The 15,320-nt window shown below is 40.5% G+C and overlaps 1 protein-coding gene across 2 annotated transcripts in view; it reads right to left on the bottom strand.

Moving 5' to 3' along the window:
• Positions 1-15,320, bottom strand: part of snx7 (sorting nexin 7) — a 47,707-nt gene that overhangs the window by 5,123 nt on the left and 27,264 nt on the right. The window lies entirely within an intron of this gene.

Raw genomic sequence — 15,320 nt, 5'->3', positions numbered from 1 at the left:
CATATCACTTTGTATTCAGGACATCAAGTTCATTTTTTGTTACATGTTTTGCAGTTTTACTTTAGTGCCTTGTTTGTATTTATTATGGATCCCCATACTCTTCCTGGGGTCCAGCAAAATTAAGGCAGTTTATGCAATTTTAAAAACATTACATTCACAGACTGTGTGCCCTCAGGCCCCTACTCCACAATTACCACATATACACAGTACAACAATCCATGTATACATGTGTATAGTGCGTATGCTATCGTGTGTATGCTATTGTGTGTGTGTGCATGCATGTGTCTATGTTTGTGTTGCTTCACAGACCCCACTGTTCCATAACGTGTGTTTTTTTTCATCTGGTTTTTCTCCATCTAATTTTACTGTTTGCATGAGTTACTTGATGTGGAATAGAGTTCCATGTAGTCATGGCTCTATTTAGTACTGTGTGCCTTCCATAATCTGTTCTGGACTTGGGGACTGTAAAGAGACCTCGTGGCATGTCTTGTGGGGTATGCATGGGTGTCCGAGCTGTGCGCCAGTAGTTCAAAACAGACAGCTCGGTGCATTCAACATGTCAATAACTCTCAGAAATACAAGCAATGATGAAGTCAATCTCTCCTCCACTTTGAGCCAGGAGAGATTGACATGCATATTATTATTATTATTATTAGCTCTCTGTGTACATCCAAGGGCTACCTGTGCTGCCCCAATTAAAAAGAAATGTGTGGCACTTGACCACATGACTGAACAATAGTCCAGGTGAAACCAAACTAGGGCCTGTCGGACCTGCCTTGTTGACAGTGCTGTCAAGAAGGTAGAGCAGCGCCTTATGAACATACTTCTCCCCATCTTAGCTACTGTTGTATCAATATGCTTTGACCATTTACAATACAACATAACCCCAAGCAGTTTAGTCACCTCAACTTGCACAATTTCCACATTATTTTTTACAAGATTTAGGGTTTAGTGAATGATTTGTCCCAAATACAATGCTTTTAGTTTTAGAAATATTTAGGGCTACCTTATTCCTTGCCACCCACTCTAAAACTAACTGCAACTATTTGTTAACTTTTGCAGTCATGTGTTGAGTCATCCGCATACATAGACACTCTGGTTTTCCTCAAAGCCAGTGGCAATTCATTAGTAAAGATTGAGTAAAGTAAATGGGCCTAGACAGCTGCCCTGGGGAATTCCTATTTCCACCTAGATTATGTTGGAGAGGCTTCCATTAAAGAACACCGTCTGTGTTCTGTTAGACAGGTAACTCTTTATACACAATATGGCAGGGGGTGTAAAGCTATAATACATACGTTTTGCCAGCAGCAGACTATGATCGATAATGTCAAAGGCCGCACTGAAGTCTAACAAAACAGCCCCCCCAATCTTTATATCATCAATTTCTCTCAGCCGGTCATTTGTGTAAGTGCTGTGCTTGTTGAATGTCCTTCTCTATAAGCATGCTGAAAGTTTGTCAGTTTGTTTACTGTAAAATAGCATTGTATCTGGTCAAACAATTTTTTCCCAAAGTTTATTAAGGGTTGGTAACAGGCTGATTGGTCGGCTATTTCATCCAATAAAGGGGGCTTTACTATTCTTAGGTAGCGAAATGACTTGCTTCCCTCCAAGCCTGAGGGCACACACTTTCTAGTAGGCTTAAATTGAAGAGGTGGCGAACAGGAGTGGTAATATCTTCCACTATTATCCTCAGTAATTTTCCATCCAAGTTGTCAGAACCCGGTGGCTTGTCATTGTTGATAGACAATATTTTTGTTCACCTCTTCCACACTAAGTTTTGGGAATTTAAAATGACAATGCTTGTCTTTCATCATTTGGTCAGATATACTTGGATGTGTAGTGTCAGCATTTGTTGCTGGCATGTCATGCCTAAATTTGCTAATCTTGCCAATGAAAAAAAATCATTAAAGTAGTTGGCAATATCAGTTGGTTTTGGGATGAGTGAGCCATCTGTTTCAATGAATGATGTAGCCGAGTTTGCCTTATTTCCCAGAATTTAATTTAAGGTGCTCCAAAGCTTTTTACTATCATTCTTTATTTATCTTAGTTTCATAGTGTAGTTTCTGCTTATTTTTATTCAGTTTAGTCACATGATTTCTCAATTTGCAATAAGTTTGCCAATCGGCTGTGCAGCCAGACTTATTTGCCATTCCTTGTGTCTCATCCCTCTCAACCACACACTTTTTCAATTCCTCATCAATCCACTGGGATTTAACAGTTATAATAATTTTTTTAATGGGTGCATGCTTATTAGCAACTGGAATAAGCAATTTCATAAATGTGTCAAGTGCAGTGTCTGTTTGCTCCTCATTACACACCACGGACCAACAGATATTCTTTACATCAATAACATAGGAATCACTACAAAACTTATTGAATGACCTCATACACTATATTAGGCCCAGCCTTTGGTTTTCCTAGATATGGCTACTATACTGTGATCACTACATCCGATGGATCTGGATACTGCTTTCAAGCTAATTTCTGCAACATTAGTAAAGATGTGATCAATACATGTTGATTTCATTCCTGTGCTGTTTGTAACTACCCTGATAGGTTGACTGATAAAAAAAAAAAAACCTGGTTCAGGTTATTTTTTTATTGAATCTTTATTTAACTAGGCAAGTCAGTTAAGAACAAATTCTTATTTACAATGACGGCCTACCCCGGACGATGTTGGGCCAATTGTGCGCCGCCGTATGGGACTCCCAATCACGGCCCAATCATATACCTCTCAGGCTTCATTCTGTTCCCTGTCATTTAGGTTAGTATTCTGGAGAAACTACAATGTTGTTGATCCATCCTCAATTCTCATACCACAGACAAATTGTTTTAAAGCCACCATTGGCCTCATGGTGAAATCCCTGAGCGGTTAGGAAAGACTCCTGTATCTTTGTAGTGACTGGGTGTAATTAAGCTTTTTTCCCCCCACCCATCTACCAATAGGTGCCCTTCTTTGTGAGGAATTGGAAAACCTGCCTGGTCTGTGTTGTTGAATCTGTGCTTGAAAAATCACTGTTAAACACAGTTATTGCACACAGAGTGAGTCCATGCAACTGATGTGACTTGTTAAGCACATTTTTACTCCTGAACGGATTTAAGCATGTCATAACAAAGGGGTTGAATACTTGACTCAAGAATATTCAGCTTTTGATTTTTAAATTTGGAAACATTTCCATAAACAATTTCATTTTGACATTATGGGGTATTGTGTAATCTCAATTTAATCCATTTGCAATTCAGGCAGTAAGAAAAAGTCAAGGGGTGGGAATACTTCCATAAAGCACTGTATGTACACCGAAAATAATTTCCACAAGACATACTAACAATGATACATACAGCAGTAGATATATATATTAGTGAGCTATGTCAAGAATCAAGTAGATAAATATGCGGTGTGTAGAAACAGTGTAACTAAATACAAACTACAGTAATAGAAATATTACAATGAGCCACATCGGGAAAGCAGTATTTGTGAGTGTGTGTGTTTGTGACTGAGGTGTTAAATCAAATTTAATTGTATTGGTCGCATACACATATTCAGCAGATGTTATTGCGCGTGTAGCGAAATGCTTGTAAAAAGTAATTTCCGGCTGTATGTAATAACAGAAAAAACTTTCTGGGCTAATAATCTAAGAAAAAAAAAAAACTGCAAAATTGTTTAGGAGCGAGAAGCAGAGGTGCAATGTCTATCGGTGCCATAGCAAGGATGTGGGTGTGTGTGTGTAAGATAGTGCGTACGTGTGTTGTGTGAGTGTGCGTCACCTGGTAGACTGCTAGTGATTGCTGGTCAACAGTCTGATGGCCTGGTAATAGAAGCTGTTTCTTAGTCTCGGTCTTGGCACTGATGCACCTGTACTGACTCCGTCTGCTAGACGGTTGCCAAGTAAACAGTCCATGGCTCGGGTGAATGAGGTCCTTAATGGTCTTCTTGGCCTTCTTTTGACACAGAGCACTGTAAATGTCCTGGAGGGCAAGCAGCGGGCCCCAGATGATACGTTGGGCTGACCACACCACCCTCTGGAGAGCCCTGCGGTTGAGGGAGGTGCAGTTTCCATACCAGGCGGTGATGCAGTCTGACAGAATTCTCTGAATGGTGTATGTGTAATAGTTTGTGAGGGTCTTACTGAATTTCTTCAGCTGCCTAAGGTTGTAGAGGCGCAATAGCAGCCACGGGAGTACAGGAGGGGGAACACCGTTTTGAGGATCAGCGTCACGGAGGTGTTGTTACCTACCCTCACCACCTGGGGTTCTGACCCAAGACCCTGAGCTTAGTGACAAGTTAATGCTCGTGTGGCTGAATGGAAGCAAGTCCCCGCAGCAACTTTCCAACATCTAGTGGAAAGCCTTCCCAGGGGAGTGGAGGCTGTCATAGCAACAAAAGGGGGACCAACTCCATATTAATGCCCATGATTTTGGAATGAGATGTTCGACGAGCATGTCTCCACATTCTTTTGGCCATGTAGTGTGTGTGAGTGTGTATACACACACACACACACACACACACACACACACACACACACAGTTGAAAGTTTACATACACTAAGGTCAGTCATTAAGGTCAGTCATTAAAACTCGTTTTTCAACCACTCCACAAATTACTTGCTAACAAACTATAGTTTTGGCAAGTCGGTTAGGACATCTACTTTGTGCATGACAAGTAATTTTTCCAATAATTGTTTACAGACTTCACTTATAATTCACTGTATCACAATTCCAGTGGGTCAGAAGTTTACATACACTAAGTTGACTGTGCCTTTAAACAGCTTGGAAAATTCCAGAAAATGATGTCATGGCTTTAGAAGCTTCTGATAGGCTAACTGACATCATTTGAGTCAATTGGAGGTGTACCTGTGGATGCATTTCAAGGCCTACCTTCAAACTTAGTGCCTCTTTGCTTGACACATTTGGGAAAATCAAAATAAATCAGCTAAGACCTCAGAAAAAAAACAGTTTAAATGTATTCGGCTAAGGTGTATGTAAACTTCCGACTTCAACTGCGCGCGCACACACACACACACACACACACACACACACACAGAGACCACAAATATAAACGCAACATGTAAAGTGTTGGTCCTACTTTTCATGAGGAAATAAAAGATCCCAGAATTGATCCTTCCCCTCAAAAAGCTTATTTCTCTCAAATTTGTTTACACCCATTAGAGAGCAGTTCTCCTTTTCCAAGATAATCCAGCCACCTGAAAGGTGTGGCGTGTCAAGAAGCTCATTAAACACCATGATCATTACACAGGTGCACCTTGTGCTGGGAACAATAAAAGACCACTCTAAATTGTCATGCCGACTGCAGGAATGTCCACCAGAGCTGTTGCCAGAGATTTGAATGTTAATTTCTCTACCATAAACTGCCTCCAATGGTCATTTTAGAGTTTTTGGCAGTACATCCAACTGGCCTCACACATCCCGCTTCTTCATCTGCGGGATCGTCCGAGACCAGCCACCCAGACAGCCAAAACATTTCTGCACAATCTGTCAGAAACCATCTCAGGGAAGCTCATCTGCGTGCTTGTTATCCTCACCAGGGTCTTGACCTGACTGCAGTTCGGAATCGTAACCGACTTCAGTGTGCAAATGCTCACCTTCGATGGCCACTGGCACACTAGAGAAGTGTACACTTCAAGGATGAATCCCAGTTTCAACTGTACCGGGCAGATAGTGTGTATGGAGTCATGTGGGCGAGCAGTTTGCTGATGTCAAAGCTGTGAGCAGAGTGCCCCATTGTGGCATTGGGGTTATGGTATTGGCAGGAATAAGCTACGGACAACGAAAACAATGGCATTTTATTGATGGCAATTCGAACGCACAGAGATACCGTGTCTGAGGCCCATTGTAATGCCATTCATCCGCCGCCATTACCTCATGTTTCGGCATAATGCACGGTCCCATGTCGCAACGATCTGTACACAATTCCATATAAGGAAATCAATTGCCTGATTTCCTTCTATGAAATTGTTGCATGTTGCGTTTATATTGTAGTTAACCTCCACGACTGTCTAGAAACTTGTTTGAATTTAACATTTTACCCACTACACAGATGGTTGAAGAATGCAGATGTTTTGACTTAATTGGAGAAAAATACTTCCTGATCAATCCATTTTATTTATGATCTTTTCTGTTGGCCATGAACTTTCTCAGCCACTGTGCATCACTTGGGGCAAACGATACATACCCCACATAGGCCTAAATGTAAGAAAATGTATGCGCCAAACTACTTTATGTTCTGTAAAATGCAGAGCTCTGTGAGAACATTGAAACTCCGCAAAGATGTCAACAAAATTAGATTTAGACGTGTGGTATGAAACATTGTCATATATATTCTGAAATGAGAAAAAAAATTGAATAAAGAATACACCCAAGTCCAGGAACGTTTACAAGTCTCATTGGAATGATGAGTTAAGAAAAACAGCATGTGTTTGATAAAAGACTGCCTATTCAAACAGATAGAGAGGGCAGTTATTACATCTAGAGGAGATACAGATTTGGTTTCCCACACTGAGGTGTAAAACAAGGAGACGCCTCTGTTTGCTATGCTAATGAATTATTTGGCAAAATAAATTAAACAGTTAAATATTGGAGTAAGATATGATGAAATACTAAGTATCCTCTTATATGCTAATTACATTATTTTGATGGCAGAAACTGAACATGACCTGCAGAAATACTGAATTATGTACAGTCAATTGGTTGAAAAGATAGAGGCTTATGATCAACCAGAAAAGCCACACAGAAATTGCATTTTAGAAACCCAGGTACTAAGATAAGTGCTTTTCGGTTTGGTTTTGGTGAAGAAATTGAGTTTACTAGCAATTATAAATATTTAGGTCTTTATTTTGTTGAACATATGACCTTTCTATATGTGAGCAGGCCGACTCAGCAAGTAGAGCTCTTGGGGGGGAGTTGTAGGAACAACAAAAACACATGAAAAGACAATGATTATGCCACGTATTCCAAACTGTAGCAGACATGCATGTCCTGTTCTGGACTTTTCAGCAGGAATGTGGGGTGCTAAGAGGTATCTAAAAAAAAAAAACATCTATAAACAGAGCAGTTTGTTATTTTTTAGGTATCGACAAGTTTGCACCTTTACTGGTAATAATTGGGGACATGGGCCGGGAACCCTGTGAGCTATGATGGAAGGCATATGGTGAGACTTTGAAATAGACTGTTGGATATTCCAATTGCCAGAATAGCCAGCTAAGTTTTTAATGGGATCTATTTATTGGGGGAGCCTGGGCCACTGAAATGTCTGACCTTTTCCAACAGTGACTGAACAGTTGTACGAAAACCAAATTAAGGGAGACATAGGTGCCATTAAAAAAACTGATGATGCAATATGAAAATAAATGGGTGTTGGAGATTAATCATCAACCCAAATTGAGAACCTTTTGTTTGATTAAGGGTGAATGTGTGCAAGAGATACACTACATGGCCAAAAGCGCAAACATTTCATTCCAAAATCATGGGCATTAATATGGAGTTGGTCCCTCATTTGCTGCTATAACAGCCTCCACTCTTCTGGGAAGGCTTTCCACTAGATGTTGGAACTCGAGGTCGACCGATTATGATTTTCCAACGCCGATATGGATTATTGGTGGTCCAAAAAAAAGCCGATACCGATTAAAAATCTGATTGTTATGAAAACTTGAAAAATCGGCCCTAATTAAATCGGCCAACCTCTAGTTGGAACATTGCTGCGGGGATTTGTTTATTCAGCTACAAGAGCATTAGTGAGGTCAGGCACAGATGTTGGGAGTTTAGGCCTGACTCCAAAACAGGTTGGTATAATGGTGAAGACTACGTAACTATTGTGACCTCGAAGAAATAGAAAATGAAATAAATGTTATCCTGTATTGCCCTTTCTACCACGATATACGCTTGCTCTTATTCCAGAAAGCCCAACAGATATACCCTGGCATTATGTGGCTGAGCCATGAGGAGAAACTGAAATAGTTTGTGCATTGTGTATTTCCATTTGCGGAATTCTACGATAAAGCCTGGAATAAAAGAATGGGAGACCTATAATTAATTTATAGAAATATGCAAATGGCACGTTTATACAGTTTATAGATTGTGTGTAGGCCTGTCTCACACTTGAACCATCTCTTTGTGTCAGATAAATACAAAAACAAGTCTGTATTTTTACTGCTCTAGGGTTATAATTATTGCTTGGATAACCTTATTTACTATTATGCATTGATTTATGCGGTGTGCAATGCACAGAACACCGGAATAATTGCTAAATTATCACAGAGAATTACTGTAATGTTTGTTAATGTGTCAATTAATCCCATAAGAGATGGGTTGCCAACTGGCACTTTGACATGGAAATAACATGTTATTCATACATTCAGCAAAACAAATAGATAGACAACATCCAAAACCGCAACTCGTTTTGGGAACACATTACCCTACTTCAATCAACCAGTCCACTTTGTATCTGTCTCAGAATGGAGAATAACAAATGGGCCAATGTATTTCTCCCATGAGTTGGGCAAGAGATGTGTTGGTGGAATTTCGGGAGAATTCTCCTTACATTTCCTTTGTTAAAATTCCCAGCTACAACGAATGCAGCCTCGGAATATGCTGTTTCCAAATTTATTCAAAGTCCCACCACTTCAATCCCTGACAAAGGACGTGTCCCAACTGGCATTACTTTTAATCAGAGTCCTATTGATCCTCGTCAAAAGTAGTGCACTGTAATTATAATAGAGGGCAATTTGGGATGCAAAGTCTTTACTTGGTGCACCAATTCGCCAGCAAGAACCAATCAAGACAAATGACCTCTGTTTCTGCTACACAACAAACCCATAGCAGCTGAGGACTCTGTCTCAAAGTATCCCACAACTGAAGAGGTTTTTCCCACACTATATTGCATTAAACAAATGATGCTACCTTCAGGCCATACAAGAAAACATATGAGCGATGGGCTTATCGGATATGGATCTTGCCTAGACAAGACTCCTTTCTTGCAGGGTAATAATCAGGGGTGCAACTTTCACTGGGGACATGTACCCTACACATTTTGAAATTGCATTTTTGTCCCCCCCCCCCAGTTTTATAATTGGAATGTGATACAAAACAAGGCAACGGACCTTGCGGACATCTCCGAGCGACCGGGTAGGCTGTTTGGAGTATTTATCCGACTGGATAATCATTATATATTTTTTTATAATAATCCCCCTCACTAAAACCAAAGTTGCGCCCCTGGTATTAATGGATGAGTTACTTGAAGCCATGCTCATATTCAGTCTAGAGGATTTAGATCAATTAGCATGCTGCCTTGTATTCCTACAAGTACACAAAACTAAATACAACACCAGCCTCCAGCAAACTTCTGATGTGCCGCCAAGAAAAAAACTACTTTCAAATCGTCATCTCTGTAAGACTATTTGAATAGTCCCAAGTAGACGGTTTGTAGATGTTCAGTAGACGTTAAATACATGCCATCTGTAGATCATTTATATCGGACCAGCTAAATAAAGTGTGACCGTCGTCTCCTCTTCAATTCAGTTGCGCCTCAATATATGCACCTTGGTTAGAGAGCAAGGTAATGGCTGTTTTCGTTTCCAAAATGTTGTCGCATCAACAACAAAAATACTTGTAGAATTGTCCTTCATAAATGATGCTACATTGTGAATCACATGATACAGTACACTCCTCCCCCATCATTTCTTCTTTCATGGGATTGAGGTGTATTAGAACACGTGTTCTCTTCCTATCAGAATGACCTGGAACAGATAGTCTGACTGTACACTCAGGGTTGACCTCACAGGCCTGATTAAGACAGAACACACTTACATCCTCCACCTGTCCCTCGCTCACTTTCTCTCAAATCTCTCTGCCCTCTCCCCCACCTCCCTCTCCCTATGCTTAAGTGGGTTGTGTTTGTTGCGCCCAGCCTTGGGGCGACTCAAACAATATGATGAGTTTCAGACAAGAGTGCATAAGTGTAATGTATTTAAGGTTAAATTGTAGGCTACATAGTGCTACATAGTTAACATAATGAATGAGCATCAAACACTAACATGGGCTGCTGCGGAACTTCTTTCAATACCAAACCATTTCACCTAAAAAGTGTCCATATCCATCTGAAGCATGTCATGCCAGCATTCACAACAACAACAAAAATCCCCTTAAGTTCCCCTTTACACAAAGTTGCCAGATGGTTTCACATGGTGTGAAGAACCTCTGAGAAAAATGCAGACATGCAGTACCAGTCAAACATTTGGACACCTAATTCAAGAGTGCAAAGATGTCATCGAGGCAAGGCTACTTTGAAAAATCTAAAATATTTGATTTGTTTAACAGTTTTTTTGATTACCACATGATTCCATGAGTTCTTTCATAGTGTTGAGGTCTTCACTATTAGTCTACAATGTAAAACATAGTAAAAAAATAAAGAAAAACCCTTAAATGAGTAGGTTGTCCAAACTTTTGACTGGTATTGTACATTACCACACACCTGTACATAACTCTTCACAGAGTTATACTCCTATATGGCCATCAGCAGCATGTCAGAAAGGGGAAGTTGAAATGTGACTCCTGTTTGAAGGCTGAGGGTATCAAAACATACCAACAGTGCCAACCACAGTGGCTTAGCTTCTAAACTGCAATATGACGCATGTAGAAATTCACCGGGTCCCATTTTGTTCTATCTGCTAAAATATCACTTCAATGCTTAAAGCTGCAATCAGAAGTTTAAACAAAAAAAGTGTTCTCCCTGCCGCTTTTTCAGTAAAAAGCTGAGGGATGGGGCTGGAGAAATGTAACCACTCAAATTCAGAGTGGTAGGGGTGGTGAGGAGTATTTTCCTCTGCTGATGAGTAATTCAAAAATATAATATTATTTTTATAGGCCATTATGCTGAGATGGTATTGAAGAAATTAGTTTCATCATCTTTATTGTATATATTTATTCAATAAGGTTAATTTGCCTGCCAATTTACTTGGGGCTAATTCACCACCTGAGTAAGGGGAAACTCAAAACACACCTATGCACTCGCAATGGCCAATGCACATTTTGCTCAGTCTAGCTGCCATTGAGCTCAAAATTGAGAGATGTACTTTACCGTTTGACCAAATCATGGTTTTAGCCTCCTAATAAATAGGACGTTTTGAGTGAGGTGAATGAACGTGCATCTCGCACCAATGAGACCAATACATTTTTTTACTCGCACAACCAAGTCAAAGGGCCGCAAATTAATGGTCGCAGTCTGAGCCCTGCCACTGAAGGGCAAGGCTAAACTTCTCCACTTGTTTTGGTCCCGTAGCTATCCCACAGATACTTTGTGCGACTATGCGAGAGAAAAGTTTTGCATTGCGCTCATCTCAATGTCTGCGGCGCTGCTTGTGGCAACATCATATCACTGAGTCTCAGTTTCGGCATAATAGTTTAAAAATAAATGTGCACTATGGGAAACAAACATGTTTATATTAGAAGCTAAGGCCAATGGGAGTCACATGGTGGCCACAGTCCTGTGGTTGAAAGTTAAAACAGTGTCACTTCCAGTAAGTCACAGAAGCATGGCAGGGAGATGACATTCATGTACAGACCTACAGTAGAGCTGAAGTAACAGTACAAGTTTCTGTAGTTGAGCACAAGCTTGTAAAGATGTCAGAGGGAATCATTGAAAAGACCTACTGCAATAAAGTATACAGACATTCATGGCCAAATGCATGACAATGTAAGAGCCTTCATGCCCATTCCAAGAAAATGAGTTGTTGCTCAACATTCAGAACAATTTCGGTGGTGGAAGAGACCATTTGGAGATGCTGCAGTGTGTTCTTCTGCTGGTTGGGATCACAGGCCAATGTGTCTACTATGGCGTCATTGGTCATTACTCTACAGAGACCAGCTACAGACCAGTTACAACAACCTAAAGACAAAGACCAGCTACAGAAAATGATGACCACCGAGAAAGATCAGTTCAGGAATAGTCTAAATGCCACGACTACGGAGAGACACCAGCTACAGATCAGACTTAGGTTCTGCGAGAATCCCTGTCTGGACAGATGGTGGAAGATTGGCACCAGCTGTTATGTCTCCTCCAAGAAGAACACAGGTGGGGTTGGTCAAGCGGAATGCATAGCAATGGGTGCTAACCTTGTAATCATAAACAGCAGAGAAGACGGATATTCATCCATGATGGAATTAAGAAGAATGTCTGGATTTACATCATTAAAACAAGGGAACCTGGGTGTGTGTTGACAACACACCATTTAGAACTGCAAATTGGATTTAAGGGGAACAAAATAACATGAATGACAAGTGTGTTGAGATCTCACAGGCAGCATCAGCCCCATTAAAGAGATAGTCAGGCAATGTAGTCAAAATAACTCTGTGAGAAAGTGTTCACACAGTAATTATAATAGCTACTGTAAGCCCCTATCTTATGGAGTTGCATTGGTTATCAATGAGAGGTTTAAGCTGTTTTTGTTACCATTTGATTTCTTTAGAGGCCAGGGCTATGTGGAGTTTGTCCACTGGTCAACAGGCCCAGGGGAGTGGAGTGGTGGTTGAATAGGCTCCAACTGTGGTCCAACTAGATATGTTACATTATTGTATGCATGTAACAATCTAATAATATATTTAAATGACCCTTAAAATGACAGAACATTCTGTTGTATATGTACCCGGTGTACATTCTGCTTTAAATACATATATAAAATGTGATTTAAAAAAAGGATAGTTACACATTTTACTTGCGTCACGTCTCTTTGTTTTTATCACAAAGTTGCAGTAACGACAGCCAGAAGCTGATCATTCGGGGAAATGTTGAACATTGAGTTTTTTTTAGGATTGTACTTTTTTCCCCTCATCCACTGTTTAACACCACATTTAGATTACAATCCGATCATCTTGATGGCGAAACCAGTTTGTTTTAGCTGTGAATGGGACTGTTTGGGACATTGCCATGAAAACGGCTCCAGGTTGAGGAGATGAGAGGACTGCGATGTCTCGTCGTAGCGAAACGGCAGCGACTCCGTACTGAATACCCACCGGAGGTATTGGAGGATAAGCTACATATCAACTGAGCCAAGTGGCTATACATGGAAAGGCATTACGTCGGTGGCTGCGAGATTCGTAGCTGAGGCTCCTGGACTTGTCCGTGTCTGACTGATCATCTGAATCCCCTGCCTGCTACCGTGACACTCCCTCCACTGATAATATTGACGTCCCTCCCTCCCTCCACTCCATCCCAAACTGCTTCAATCAACTGTTCATCCATCACTATTTTCCTCTAAATAATTATTATATATTTTTTTGTATACGGCAATTCAGCTTTTAGCTAGATCAAATAAACATTCCTAAACCTTACCATCATTGACATTTAGCTTTGTTTTAGATACCGTAATTTCCGGACTATTGAGCGCACCTGAATATAAGCCGCACCCACTGAATTTATTTTTTATATTTTTTTTTAACATAAATAAGCCGCACGTCTATAAGCCGCAGGTGCCTACCGGTACATTGAAACAAATGAACTTTACACAGGCTTTAACGAAACACGGCTTGTAACAAAAAAAAAAATTTGCAGTAAGCTTTAGTTGTCTTTTTGCACTGAGCCAATTCCTCACGCTGCTGTTTCCAACGTCTTATCATCGACTCATTAAGACCGAGCTCCCATGCAGCAGCTCTATTTCCTTTTCCAACAGCCAGATCAATCGCCTTCAACTTGAAAGCTGCATCATATGCATTTCTCCGTGTTTTTGCCATGATGAGGGTGACAAAATGACTACCGTAATCAGAATGATGGGAAGTTTGAGAGCGCTCGATTTAATCTAAACAGTAAACAAAAAAGTTGTTTGACCTTAATCCGTTCGGAAATTACATTGGTCTAATGAAAGCTTCATGCCGCCAAAAAACTGAGCACGTCACAGAATGTGTTTTTTTGGAAAAAAAAAATTGAAAGCGTGAAAAATCCATATACTAGCCGCGTCATTGTTTAAGCCGCGAGGTTCAAAGCGTGGGAAAAAAGTTGCGCCTTATAGTCCGGAAGTTACGGTAGTTCAAATCTTGGGTTGCCGACTAACCAATGTCCACCAGTGGAGGACCATCCTCCTCAGTGAATTTCATTTTAAAAAAAATAGTGAAACATTAAAAAAGTGATACTTTTCAGATAAAACTATACTAAATATATTCACATCACCAAACAATTGATTAAACCACACTGTTGCAATGATGGTCTACAACAGCACTCTGTAGGGTAGCACCATGGTGTAGCTGGATGACAGCTAATTTCCGTCCTCCTCTGGGTACATTGACTTCAATACAAAACCGAGAGGGCTCATGGTTCTCACCCCTTTCCATAGACTTACACAGTAATTATGACAACTTCCGGAGGATGTCCTCCAACCTATCAGAGCTCTTGCAGCATGAACTGACATGTTGTACACCCAATCAAAGGATCAGTGAATTAATGTAGTACTGAAAGCATAAGCTACAGCTAGTTAGCACTGCAGGTCATAAAATGTGGTGAGTAGTTGATTCAAAGAGAAAGACTATAGTTGAACAGTTTTGAACAAATTCATTTCTGAAAAATTAAGGAGACGCAAGAGAAGGAGAGCTAGCTATATTATTATATATATTTTTTCACTTAGCTAGCCAATGCAGCTAGCTAGTTTAATCTACTCAAACACCTGGCTCAAACAGAGAGGGATGTTATGTTAGCCAGCTGGTTATGGCTATCCAACGCTAGACCTCTTCCATGCCAAGGTAAGCTTCTGGTTTAATAAATGTATTGCCACCGGGGCCCGCCATTGTGTAACTGTTAAACTGCTTGTCAACTGTACTGCATGATTGTAGCGGGTTTACTAACGCGTTAATTCTAGTAGCTATGTTGACTTGACGTTAGCTAATATGGTGACAACAATGTAGGCTGTGTGTAGTGGTTAGCGCTTATGATATGTTTGGAAAGGTTTTATTGCCTTGTCACAGACAGCTGTTGTAATGTGCACTGAAGTCCACAACCGAAGGGAAACGGTGAGAGGAGAGCGCGTAGATGCGAGAAGGAATTATCCAACGATCAAAGGGATCATGCTGTTTGTATGTGGCTGCTATGAAAGTGACCTGTTTTTTTTTTTGTGTGATCAGGGGTGTATTCTTTCCGCCAATTCTGTTGAAAAACGTTTTTAAACAGAACCAAATGGAACGAAACGGGGATTAACATTCCTGAATTTGTCCACGTTTACAACTGTAGGACTAATGATTACACCTTAGATCAGCCAGATGCAGGCAAGATTGTGCAAGGCGGTATTGAATGTGTCACCTTGATTACTCAAATCTCTCTCGACCTGTGC

This window comes from Salmo salar, chromosome ssa19 (assembly GCF_905237065.1).
Source record: "Salmo salar chromosome ssa19, Ssal_v3.1, whole genome shotgun sequence".
Taxonomy (NCBI): Eukaryota; Metazoa; Chordata; class Actinopteri; order Salmoniformes; family Salmonidae; genus Salmo; species Salmo salar.
Note: the sequence above shows the minus strand (reverse complement) of the source record. Positions and strands in the feature narration are given on the sequence as shown.